This window comes from Medicago sativa, chromosome 1 (genome assembly GCF_051527215.1).
Source record: "Medicago sativa cultivar Bolivia chromosome 1, Bolivia_mono, whole genome shotgun sequence".
Lineage (NCBI taxonomy): Eukaryota > Viridiplantae > Streptophyta > Magnoliopsida > Fabales > Fabaceae > Medicago > Medicago sativa.
Genome location: NC_140749.1, coordinates 33,685,956 through 33,699,823, shown reverse-complemented (window position 1 = coordinate 33,699,823; position 13,868 = coordinate 33,685,956). Strand labels below are relative to the sequence as shown.

At 35.4% G+C, this 13,868-nt stretch overlaps 1 non-coding gene across 1 annotated transcript; it reads left to right on the top strand.

The window, feature by feature from the left end:
- The first annotated feature begins 416 nt into the window (after positions 1-416).
- On the top strand, positions 417-523 carry LOC146954473 (small nucleolar RNA R71). Its single transcript, XR_015025247.1, has one exon. It is a non-coding gene; the product is annotated as a small nucleolar RNA R71 (small nucleolar RNA).
- Positions 524-13,868: the final 13,345 nt, after the last annotated feature.

The window sequence follows — 13,868 nt, the reverse complement described above, 5'->3', positions numbered from 1 at the left end:
TGTAGTATTGATTCTGCCTTTGATAACCTCCCATGAAGTTAGCTTCTTCACTTGATCCTTCTGGAACACATTCACCATTGGGATGTTCTTCACCACATAGGTCACATTTGATTGCAGCCACTTGCTGTTGCTTATGAGCCAAAGTGAAGCCTTGAAACTCCTTAGTTAGAGCTTCGATTTGTTTGTTCATAGCTGCTTGGTTAGCAAGGATAGAAGTTTGCTCACTTACCCCAAACACTCCTCTTTCTTTCTTCTTAGCTTCAGCCCGATACTCATTTCCAGCCATGTTCTCAATTAAAGCTTGGACTTCATGATCAGTTTTGCTCTTGAGACTACCTCCCGCGGAAGCATCTAAGAACATTCTAGTATTTGGTGTTACCCCCTCAGTGAAGATTTGGAGGTATTGTTTCTCGGTGAACTCATGATTAGGGCACCTCTTAAGAAGCAAATTGAATCGCTCCCAAGCATCATACAATGATTCACCTTCTCCTTGCTTGAAGTTAGAGATCTCCATCTTCTTGTCCCAATACTTAGACATAGGGAAATATTTCTCCAAGAACTTCAGCTCTAATTCTTCCCATGTTTGGACAGTCCCGTTTGGTATTGTTAGCAACCAATCTTTTGCTCTTCCCGTCAAAGTGAAAGGAAATAGCCTTAGTTTCTTTTGTGCTTCAGTCACGGTGGCTGGTTGCACACAAAACTCGCAGGTTTCAGCAAAGCGGCTCAAGTGTTCATGAGGACTCATAGCTTCAGTCCCATCGAATTGCTTGTCCCTCAAACCGTTGAGGATAGTTGTCTTGATGTCGAAAGCTACAGGGTTAGCTGGTTGAAAAGTATGGGTCAGTTGACCGCGATGAGTGGCTAACCCGTAGTCTCCTAGCTTAGGTCTCGGTGGTACAACTCCTTCTCCTTCCATAGTTGCAGATTTAGGAGAAGAGATCGTTTTAGATTCAGTTGAGAGTGGCTCCGGTATTTGTTCTCGAACACCCGGTGGAACAGACTGAGCTAACCTTTGCGACCGGACAGCTTTCCGAAGTGCTCTAGCAGTCCTTTCAATTTCCGGATCGTACTCTAAGTCGTCTGAGCTCTGTTTACCTCGCATAAATAGCAAAATACCTTAGTAGCACTGCACAACGCAAAGTAATCAAGTGAATATGAAAACAGAAAAATAAAAATAAAAAAAAAACAGAAATTTAAATTGCAAAAACCCTAAATTATAACGTAATTGCCTTGCTGAAATAATTCAACAGTCCCCGGCAACGGCGCCAAAAACTTGATAGATCTCTGGCAAGTGCACCAAATACTATCGAAGTAGTAAAAATATCGATCCCACGAGGACTGTTTTTAACTTCAATAATTCAATTTCGTTATATAATTAGGATGTGTAAAATTTATTTTGTTTTGCCACTAGGCAGTAGATTTGGTTTGATTTTACGAAATCAAATAAAAGAGAATAAAGATTTGATTAAGAAAATATGGAGAGAAAGATGAGATCAGATCCGTCGAATCCTCTAAGTTCCCCTAATTGGTCTACTGCACCTATTTGTTATGAATCCTTTTCTAATTTACGATGATTAACAAAATAGCCCTAATCAATCCCTTGAGTTAGGACCCTCTTCTTAAACTACAGCCCCTAATTCCTTAGGTGGTCTAATAATTCTTGAAGGTTTTACCGAACGTTAACCTATTATCACTAACAAATGATTATCTATTCCTAGACTAACCCTGTTTATTAGAACAATTCAATTAGGTCTAAGTTGAAAGCCATGGTCAGTGGTCATTCATTCTCACGAAATCAAGTTATATGTGATCAAGATATAAAAAGCATTAAGAACAATTGAATTGAATAAACTAGAATTGAATTCATAAACGAAATAGAGTTTCACAGCAACATGCGTCAATTAGGGTTACAAAGATTCATCTCGGATCTAATCTCTAAGAGATTTAGCTACTCATCATAATCGAGTTTACAAATAGCATAATCAATGAAATAATCAAAACATACATGAATTGGTAAAAGGATGAAGAAATCGCCCTTCTAGCCGTCTCTGATGTCTCAAAATCGCACTTTGCTCTCCAAAATCGTAACCCTTGTTCTTCAGGATTAGTGCAGTATTTATAGAAGTCATGGGCCTGACCCATCAAAATCGCGCCGCGCCTTGTATAATGGCGTGCCGCGATTTCCCTCAAACAGGGAGGATGTAATTTTGCTTCAAAAATCGCAGCACGGCTTAAAATTGGCATGGCGCGATTTCCTTCGAACAGACTTCAATATTTAAGCTTTTTGCACTCCAGAACAGTATAAATTGCATGAGAACTCTATCAAAATGTCACAATAAGTCCCTAATATTACGTAATGACAGGATGTCATCACAAATAAAAAAAAATACCAAACATATCTTTTATCAAGATTTAACACATAACAACATCATCAAAATGTCAAGGAAAATATCAAACACATGTGGAAAAAATTATGGAGTTTTTATAAGAAAATTAGGCAAGGCATGGGTTCAAATAGCAAGAAAATTGGTGCATATAGCAAAAAAACTCAAGGAGCGAAGGGAAGGAATCCAGGCCCAAAGGGATACGGATCCTGGACTATCCAAACGTGTCAGGGACGTTGGATTGATCCAGGATCCAAAAACCCTAGATCAAACGACTGAGAAGCGAACCAGCGTTGAACCAGGACTGAACCGGTCTGGTTCAGGAGTTTATAAAAGGGCGAAGAGACCGGTTCAATCCATTTCACACTTTCACTTCTCTCTCTTCTCTCATTCTAGTGAGAGAATCTCTCACTTCTCTCTAACCCTAGCTTCGACGGAAACTGGAAAGGACGACGGAGTAGGATGAAGGTTCATCGGAACCTTCATCTTCTCCGATGATCTGAAGCTCTTTTTTCAAACAAAATACACAGAAATGTTCGTCCTCCTCTCCAGTTCATGAATCTATGGTTGCTTTTGTGAATTTGTGGTGAAAACGAAGCAGATCGGACCTGGAACTTTCGGTTTCTAGGGTTTTCAATCTTTTTCTAATCCTTTTGAAACTAAACCCTATTCTAACCTATTTTCTTCGCTGATGATGATTATACACTCTGATTTGAAAAATAAACGGTGAATCTTCATGATTTTGCATTTTAGGGTTTCGTTTCAACTTTTCTGAATCTTTTCGAATCTTCACATCAATTCACCGTTTATTTTCCATTATGAACCTTCGATGATGATTATGAATGAGAACGAGAAGGTTTTCATGTGTTTACCTGGATTTGTTTGGAGATTCGAACAAAAAAGATCCTGCGTTCGTTCTTGATTGTTCTGGTAAGCCTTCAAAACCTTCGCAATCGAAAATAAACCGGTGAATCTTCTTCTCCTTCTTCACCGGTCTGATTCTTGCTTCGATCTCTCTCTTCTCTTCCCTCAACAAATCCTTCATGATCGTAAATTCGTCCTTGACGGATCCTTGCTTGAATTGCGAAGGTGAAGATTCAGTGATGAGGTTTTCTCTGAGAATCTTCTACGAATTCGTATCCATTTTGTGTAAATGTTGTTGAATTGAGTTTTTCTGATGATGATTGGTACGAATTGGTATGAATCTGAGGGTTTGTTGCGGTGGTTTTGAGTTTGTTACGGTGGTGACTTGATTCAGTTACGGTGGTTAGGGTTTGGGAGAGAGAGAAAGTCTGTTAGGGTTTTCTGATGATGTGTCAGTGATTGAATGGTAATTTTTTGTGCATTGATGAGTTGGCCCCTATTTATAGGTGCCAAGTGTGATTCTAGACCAATAGTGAGCTGCCATGTGGACTTGGACTTGAACAAATTCGGCCTTGGCTTAAAATGACTTGAGGGCCTTTCTGCAAAATTGAAAGTTACAAGGATCTATCTGCAAAAATGGTAAAAAGGACTAAAAACAATACTGGACAAAAATAGGACCATTTTGCAATTTGTAAAAAAGACTTAAGAAAATGAAATTCGAAATGAGCAAAAAAGGACTTGAAAATAGAATTTGAAGCAAGAAAAAGGACTTGAATGCAATTTTTAGAAGTTTGAGGACTTTTAGAAAAAAAAAACAAAATTAAAAATAAAAATTGGACTAAAAATTGGTAAATTTGACTGAACGTAAAGTGAAACTATTAAAATTGACAAAACGGACTAAAACGAACCAAAATGGGACTAAAATTGACAAAATTGGACTAAAATTGACAAAACGGACTAAAACGGACTTTAAAGTAACCTCTCTCTGCCGAAATTTCGTGTGAAATGATCAAAATGCCCCTGGGGCTAAAACGACTAAAAATGACTCAGATGCAAATTTTGAAATGGATTTTCAACAGGGAATTAAAGCAAGAACCTATACAAGCAAAATTAAAAGACTCAGAGACAATTTTAAGAGTTTAGACAGAGCTTTAACACTTGAAAAGACTAAAATGCCCCCTAGGGGCTAAACTGACTCAAAATGACTTCAAATGCAAGTTTTGAAATGGATTTTGACATAGAATTGAAATAAGGACTTATTCAAACTATTTGAAAGGACTCAAACAATTTTTAAAAGACTGAAGGGAATTTTAACACGAGAAATGACTAAAATGCCCTTTTTCATGAATTTTGCAAATAACATTGAAATAAGATGCAGAGAGGGATGCAATTGATCAGAGACATATCAAATGACTTGAAATGCAAGAAAAGAAGAATTGAGTTAGTATTGTTAGGTCCAAAATTAGGGTATAACATCAAGTTAAAAAGTTAAAACACAACATATTTTCTAAAATGTTTCCATCATTGTTTAAACTACATCCAACGTTACATTTTCATTTTTACACAACAACATAAATACATCAAGTTAAAAACGTGAACAAAAAGTAATCTTGTGACATAATAAATGTAAAAGACAAAGATTTTATCATTATCTAAATGTTCAAATAGAACATAAATACATTTTTAAAATAAAAGGTAAAGAAGAAACTTAACAAGAGAAAAATATGTTATTTTATAAAAGTTTTCATGAAGTTTTTATGAGTATTGGTCTATGTGACATAAGTTTAATTAATGTTTTTCTTATGTTGCAGTTTTCTTTGATTTGGTTAGGTTGGTGAAATAAAAACCTCAAATTGAACAAAACTAAGCGATTGAGTAAAAAGTTGACCCGAATACATCTAAACCAAATGCGGTTTATTGCGGTTTCAGTTTGAATTGGTTCGTTTTGCAGCTTTTCAATTTGATTGGTTCGGTTTTGAACACCTTTAAACTGAATAAGAGTCTTCAGCTGCTGAGGTCACCTTCAGAGTATTCATTCCTTCAGATGCTTATTAGAGAAAAGCATCTTTCTGATCAGGGTGTTGACTTTTTGGTTGATCTTTCTCCGGATCTTGTTCCAAGTCATGTATGTTTCTCTTTTGCTTCAGATGCTTTCTTATGCGTTTAGTGTCTTGATGTTATGGAACTAAAACTTGACTGTGAGAGTCGGAATTTAACTATATGGTTCCGCATACTTGAACACACATTAGCATATCCAATTGTTCTTGTATACATTGTTATCATCAAAATTTTAGAGGCGTTGTTCAAACCCCATTTTTGACAAACCTATGTATTTTCATGAACAATTATTTTCATTAATTAACTTGGTAACTTCAAAGGATGAGGTTTGTAAACTCCCTTTGAGTCTAAGAAGAAAAATGTGAGGTTTCTAAGCTCTCCTTTAGTCTAAGTAAGGTTAATTAATTCATAATCAAATAAGTTAAAGCATCAAACGTTGTAAAATCTATTTTTTTTTGCATAGTGTTAAGCAATTAATTAGCAGAGAGTTAAATTTATATTTTCTTACTCCCCTTTTTGTCATAAAAAAAATATAAGCAATCAAAGCACACAACTTGCATAAAAGATACTGAGAATATTCATTCAATACAAGTCAAAATGTTGATTAACAATACAAAGCTTGTGCAAAAATCAATAAAAGAGGAGAAAAAAAAATTATGGGTTTCTTCTCAGCAAGTTCAACATCTTTAAGGGCTTGTCATCCATAGCATCTTGCTTAGAAATTTTAGCATCAAGCTTCAAGTCCATTTTCTCTTGCTTATTTGACATTGCCTATTGCTTTGCCCTCTGAGCAGCCATCTCATATATGATTTCTTCTTTAAAAGCTTCAAGTTCAAAAGTAGAAGCAACAAAAGATGAGGAAGGTAGCAGATCAACACTCCAGAGTATTAGATGCTCAAGAGAAATACTCACAAGTTCTTCTTCAATAAAAGGAGGGAAGTCATAGATTTCATGAAGATCATCAACAATTGTCTTAGGTGTTAGAGCTTTGCCTTTGAACATTACACCCGAGGTCCACCAGATCCTAATGTAGCACCTTTATAAGCCATTGTTTGACTACGTCTCTGTTAGCTTCAGTAAATGGTTTTCCCGACTCTCAGAAAATAAAACTAACAACAACTAAGAAAAGAAGATAAAACTAAATATTCACAAAGTCTGAAAAATTTGCTAAGCACACTAGCTACGCTAGCGAATCGTTTTAAGATGGGGTGGCCAAGGCTCCCCCTTGCCACCCCCTAGTTCCGCCAGTGCTTCTTGCCAAACATTGATGGAAGGAATGGTAAGAGAATGATTTGCAAGGAGGCCAGCTACTTGATTCCCCTCCCTAAAAATGTGAGAAACCAAGTAGTTCATTGTATTTAAAATGGTCATGACATTGAGCCATCTATTTCTAAGCTCCCAAGGAACCTGATTGAAACTATTGGATGCCAAGACAACTAGAGCTGAGTCAGACTCTATCCAAATATTATGGCAGTTGTTTTGATGTGCTATCTCAACAGCTCTCATGAAAGCACTTAACTCAGCATAGTATGAGTTGGTAAAGCCAAGAGGTTCTGCAAAACACAAAATAGCTTCAGCTGCATCTGCATGGTCTCTGAAAATTCCACCACAAACTAAGATGCCAGGATTCCCCTTTGATGCGCCACAAGTTATAGTTTAGAAGCACTTAGTTTAGTAAATACAAAATACATGTATAAACGTAAATTTGTTTTTTATATTTTATAAAAATATATATTTTGTCATTTTTAAGTGTTTGTTCAAGATTTTGAAGAAAACCCATTTTATCAAAAAAAATTCATTTTTGACTCAAATGAAAAGCTATTAGCATTTTTCAATTGTTATTGTTTTTTCAAAACAATGAGGTACATGAACATCTTAAAAAAAAAAAAATAGATTTTTTTAGGTAGTATAAAAACATAAATAGTTTTAGATTTTTTTTTATTTTAAAAACTCTAGATTGTTTTTACACAAATGATTTTTTTTAAAGCTGAAATAAACACGCCTTAAATTAATTTTTCTAATTTTATGGCTGCTCTCATACTGAACATATATGCACCTAATACAATAAATCAACTAGAATTATTTATTTAAGTCGAGTACTATTTGTTAAGGCATTATAGAAATTGTATTAAACAAAGGCAATATTGAGATTAATAAGTTTGTGTCACGATTTAGTCAACCAGTGTGAATCAAAACAAGAAAAAGAAACAAACCAACAGTAGAACAACTAAACCATAAAGTTCTTATTATTATTTTTTTTTTTTTTGGAAACAAGTTCTTATTATTTATTTGTAGTACAAAAATCCACCATTTTCTGTTGCTCCAACGGTGTGAATCAATATACATCACTATATTGATTACTTAATTTCATGGACTATACGTAAATATCACCTAATAGGGCACATATTTTCTTAATATCATACTTTAGAAACCAGTGGCATCATCTGCATAGGGGTGTACTTAATTTGATGGTGACGCGGCTTCTAATAACAAGTCTTCTCAACCCGTGGTTTGCGGACATGTGGTTTCTTTACTGGTGGCTTGAAAACGTAGTGCTTCTCAACCCGTGGTTTGCGGACATGTGGTTTCTTTACCGGCGCCGTTTTTATCGAAGGTGTGTCTACTGGTACCGTCTCACCTGATTTTCCAACAAAAGGAGGTGCTGGATTCATTGCATATCCATATACTGGATCACATCCAGGTTGTGCAAAACCCTGAGGGATGACAATGAGAACAATAAGAAGCAACACTAGGAAGCGAAAGGAAGCCATCTTAGTATGATTTTTTAGTTTGGTACATAAAACACAAGAGTGACTAGCTGCTTTTATACTAGTCTTGATCATAGTGAAGCCACTCACAGCTGCAGAATTTTTTTTTTTGCTGCCCTACTTTTGAAAATAATTGTCCAATCTGCCCTACATTTAAAATTATTATCCAATCTACCCTACTTTCAATTTTTCCCTTACATGGCTCCATCTCAGTTGGAGTCATCCTACTAGCTTTTTCCTTTTGTTTTTTCGGTTTTCATTTATTTTTTGACTTAATAATTTATACTTCCTTCATCATGGCTCCATCTCAGTTGACACCATCTTACTAGGTTTTTTTATTATTATTTTTTGTTTATTTTTTTGGCTTAAAATGTATTATATGTATAATTAATAGAAAAATATAAAACAACATAATAATATAGATTGATAAATATTTAAAAAATATACAACGAAAGTACTACTTGCGTGCAAGATTAAAGTAGGGCAATTTTTGCGATAATGGCTCTTGCCTCGACACACTCCACATTTTCTTTGAACCTTTTCAACTTCATCCATTTCAGTCTTAATGCGAGTGGTGGATGGACAACCCTTTTTCTGTCTTCGCGTAAAAAAATTCAGACAAAGCTCAAATCCTACATACGGGGGGCCAATAACTGTGGTGGGGAACTAGGTTGAAAAAAATACCAAAAGAGAAGTGGTCTCAAGCGTATGATGAAGGTCGAAGATGGGGCCACATGACATCAAACTTTGTTGAGTCAATGAACGATATACATAAGGGAATTCGCAACATGCTAGTTTCAGCTATGGTTAAAGCAACCTACTATAGGACAACGACGTTGTTTGCATTAAGAGGACATGAGGAAGGGGCAACAATAGGTTCAGGTGCGCAATTTGCATAAAAGTGCATGGATATGATTAAGGAAGAGGTGATTAAGCCAACCACTCACATTAGGACTAAAATGGATGAAGTTGAAAAGATTCCAACAAAATGTGGAGTGTGTCGAGGCGAGAGTCGTTATCGCAAAAATTGCCCTACTCTTAATCTTGCACGCGATTAGTACTTTCGTTGTATTTTTTTTTCAATATTTATCAATCTATATTATTATGTTATTTTTTATTTTTCTATTAATTATATATATATATATATATATAATAAATTTTAAGCCAAAAAAATAAATAAATAAACCTAGTAAGATGGTGCCAACTGAGATGGAGCCATGATGAAAGAAGTATAAATTATTAAGCCAAAAAATAAATGAAAATAAAAAAAACAAGGAAAAAGCTAGTAGGATGGCTCCAACTGAAATGGAGTCATCCTGAAGGATGATGATGTCATCTCAGATGGAGCCATGTAAGGGAAAAATTGAAAGTAGGGTAGATTAGATAATAATTTTGAATGTAGGGCAGATTGGACAATTATTTTCAAAAGTAGGTAGTTGAAAAAATAAATTCCGCTACTGCATGTCTCAATCTTGAATTTGTAATGACTTGGCACTCTTTTGTACCGAAAGTCAATAGTTTGGTACATAAAACACAAAAGTGACTAGCTGCTTTTATACTAGTCTTGATCATAGTGAAGCCACTCACAGCTGCATGTCTCAATCTTGACTTAGTAATGGCTTGGCACTCTTTTGTACCGAAAGTCAATAGTTTGGTACATAAACACAAAAGTGACTAGCTGCTTTTTTATACTAGTCTTTGATCATAGTGAAGCCACTCACAATTGCATGTCTCAATCTTGAATTAATAATGACTTGGCACTCTTTTGTACCGAAAGTCAATACTCCCTCCGTCCCGGAATATCTGAGTCAGTTTGGTTTTTCACACACATTAAGAAAAATGTATAAATAAAGGGGAAAGTGGAATATATTGAATTGTGAATGATGAAAATAGTATTAATTAGAGTTATATTGTATTGAAAATGATGAAAGTTGTATTGAAAATTGAAATTGCTCAGTTATTTTGAGACACTTTTTTTTAATAAATGGATCAGATATTCCGAGACGGATGGATTAATTTGCTACATAAAACACAAAAGTGACTAGCTGCTTTTATACTAGTCTTGGTCTCAGTGAGTCTACTCTCATGTACGAAAAGTCATTAGTTTTTGTGAATTTTTCCACGTTGATACAAGGTGGAAAAATTATATGGCAATTGGAGTGGACCGGACCAGTTGCATCAAGTTGACACTTTCCACACATCTCGACACAATCAAGTACTCCTTCCGTCTCGGAATAACTGACCCATTTTCTAAAAAAAAGTGTCCCAAAATAACTGACTCATTTCAATTTTCAATACAACTTTCATCATTCCCAATACAATATAACACTAAATAATACTACTTTTATCATTCCCAATACAATATATTCCACTTTCCCCTTTTTTATATATTTTTCTTACTATGTGTGAAAAACAAAATTGTGTCAATTAAATTGGGACGGAGGTAGTAATATATTTCTTGCTAGATATTTTTCTGTGTTGCATCAAGGTAACATTTTTCCACACACACAACGACACCAGGCACGAATCCACCCATTGGCAATTGGGGGGCAGCCAACCCCACTTATACATTTTTTTCACAATAGATAATGAGTTGATTTTAGACTTTGACCCCTCATAAGAAATGATGATGCCCCCACATGGTACCAATAAAAACATTCTAAGAAACTAAACGGAGGTTTCGAGAAACACTTGTGTAGACCAGGACCAAAAATTTTGATTTGGTCACACACACAAATTTTTTCTTTCTCTCTCTTCTCTCCTCTCTTCTCCATTTTCTCTCTCTTCTCTCTTCTCTTTTTTCTCTTTGTGTGACCAAAGACATCTTGTTTGGACCAGGACCACACAAGATTTTCTCCGGAGGTTTCAGTGTAGAATAAGGGAAACAAGTCTAATTTTTTAAACTTTTGATGAATCTTGGGCTCCTTTTTTTCTCTAAGTAAAAGGAAGATAAAAGTGGGTAGCCGAACATACATGTTAATCCATGTAATTTGTGTTCTTTTTGTTCTTATTTTTGTATTATGCAGTATTATTGAGATTTACCAGATTTTATCCCAATATTGTTTACATTCTAAACTTTTACTTGTATTAAATTCAAGGAATTAATTAGTGTCATATCCTATAAATATATAGAAATTGAAAAATATGTAAAGAATATCAAAATTTTAGTCTCAAAACATAACTTACCTTTTAAAATATGAAGAAATGTAGACGGTAATTATAATTCTAAATTATTCAAGAGACTCCAAAGTAAATAATTATGGATCTTGATTTTATATTAATTATGTCATTTAAAAAATCTTAGATAATGATGTCATCATTTTATTCTTTATAAATTTATTATATATTTTTAATAAATATTTATAGTAAATAATTTGACCCCGCTTGTTAAAATTTATGGATCCGTCCCTGCACGACACGATCAAGTTCAATCAAGATACTATTGATATTAATTATCGATGGTCCTATTAACAACTAGGTAGATATTTAGAATAGTTGGATGGCAAAATGCATAACGAATTTAACTAGATAGGGCAGTGATGAGAATATGTATTGAAGATATGTAGCCAGCTCATATATTATTGCACAACTTGGGTGAAATTCTTTTCGCCCCGTCCTTCTCGAGTGCCCTACGAATTTTTCATTTTGCCCCGTCCGAATTCTTTAATCCCAAGCGCGTATTTGCTACTTTGGGATGAAAAAGAATCCAAAAGCTTTCAAAACATAGAAGATCAAGAAACTTTCCATTAAACCATATATTCTACATCAACAATAACATAATTGAACTAAAACAACAACAACAACATAAATTTCAACTAGCAACATAAATTAAACACAAACAAAATCATAGAAGAATCAAGCTAGTTTCTTCACCGGGTTCATCCATATGTGCCTTGTATATGGTTCCTTCCACTAGTGAAAACGAGTACGCTATATGTTTTAACTTTGTCCTTTCTTGTGGATCTGAAGAGAGTTCACCGCTAGTTATGTAGCAAATTAGGTGTCCTCGCTAGTCCTGGATTTCAGATATCTCATTGATTTCGAGCAGGCGAGCCTTTTGCCTTTGAACGCTTGGTTCTGTAAGTGAAATTCTGGCACATAATGGACATATGTCGTATACGATGTCAAGATATCAGAAATGTTGAATGCAATGTCCAGACATCATAACAACACAAATAACAATAAACAATATATAACTTAGTGTAAAGTGCATGAAGGAAAAAACACAAGGCATTTGTTAACCCAGTTCAGTGCAACGTCTCCTACATCTGGGGGATCCAAGTCGGGAAGGATATCCACTATAATAGTATTATTTTGAAGCCTGCATAAACAACCTCCGGTTTTATAACACCCATACTAGACATATCTAGAAAGTCTAGCATATGCGTTGAATTTAGTATTGGATACATTAAAATATACAACATAAAAAAAAAACTTCGAATGAATTTATATACAACATAACACGTTCGTACAATATCAATACATCATATCTTATCTTATATAAAATAAGTACATCTTTGATATCCATAATCTTCATGCTTCGAGTACGAACGAGCTCTTGCTGAAAAATCCATCCGGCTACTACCTTGACATCCAACCTGATATCTGAAACAAATAAGGATTGGGATGAGACATAATGTCTCAGTGAGTTCCCCTAAATCCTAGGCTATAGGTAACCTCAGGGGAAACCTACGGTCACCACGTGTCTACAATACAACCTGACGGTTGATTATACGTGTGTGGTCATGTTTCCTAGACGGTAGTGCGTGCTAGACCCGTCATAGGCTTATCTCACTTATTATAGGCTTCATTTCCTATACGTGTCATGGCGGTCGAGGAGGAACCTAAGACCGCATTGCCAAGAATACGCTCTACGTACCAAGGCCTAATCATAATATGATCATGGCACGAATTCTAAACCGGACGATTAGGGGAAACCTAAGATCGTCATCGGTGTCATGTTCTTTACTTATTCTATGCATAACTTGTATTTCTTGTAGCATCTCATGCTCTTGTTCTTAACTTAGACATGCTTGAAATCATTCTTGCAATAACATAAACATAATTAGCTACATGATCGTACGTAAGTTCATTCATTATTATGTTAGCGTTGAACTAACAATCATTATCTTGGTTCATTTAACGGAGAGCCCCGGGTGGAGTAACCCCGAGAACAATCCCATCATGACCGATGTACGTACATAGGACTCCCTCGGTGTCGTGCGGGTCCCTTGCGGCTTGAACCGTTCCCCTTGAGTCGAGAACCTTCCGTATCCCCCTGACATGGATAACAAGAGACACAAGCACCGACATGCGGTTATAATCTTAGTCTTGCATTTTCGGTGACATGCGGGTCCCTTACGGCTTGAATCGTTCTCATAATGAGAACCCCTTGTATCCCCTTGATGTGGATAGCAAGAGACATGCCACCTATTTATACTTGTCATGGTATTGTCATTAATTTAGGTTAAACCTAATCATGCATACATGTTTACCTCGGAACCTTGATCGATCTGATTAATGGTAAATTCTTACTTGATCATGCTTGTACATTCTTAATCATGGTGGAGTGATTAACTAATCAAACCACAACTTAACATGCTTGAAATCTTATACTTAATCATGTGCGAAGATAACATGCTTCGCGTCTTATCATCTAAGGATTCTTGCTAACTATCTAGTTCTCGACTACTATGTCGAGGCTCTAGTTTTCCCTTGCTTAATGGATAATTGCTACCCGTTTCATGACATAATTCTCTCGTATGCCATGCCTTACTAACATGCTTAATACTTG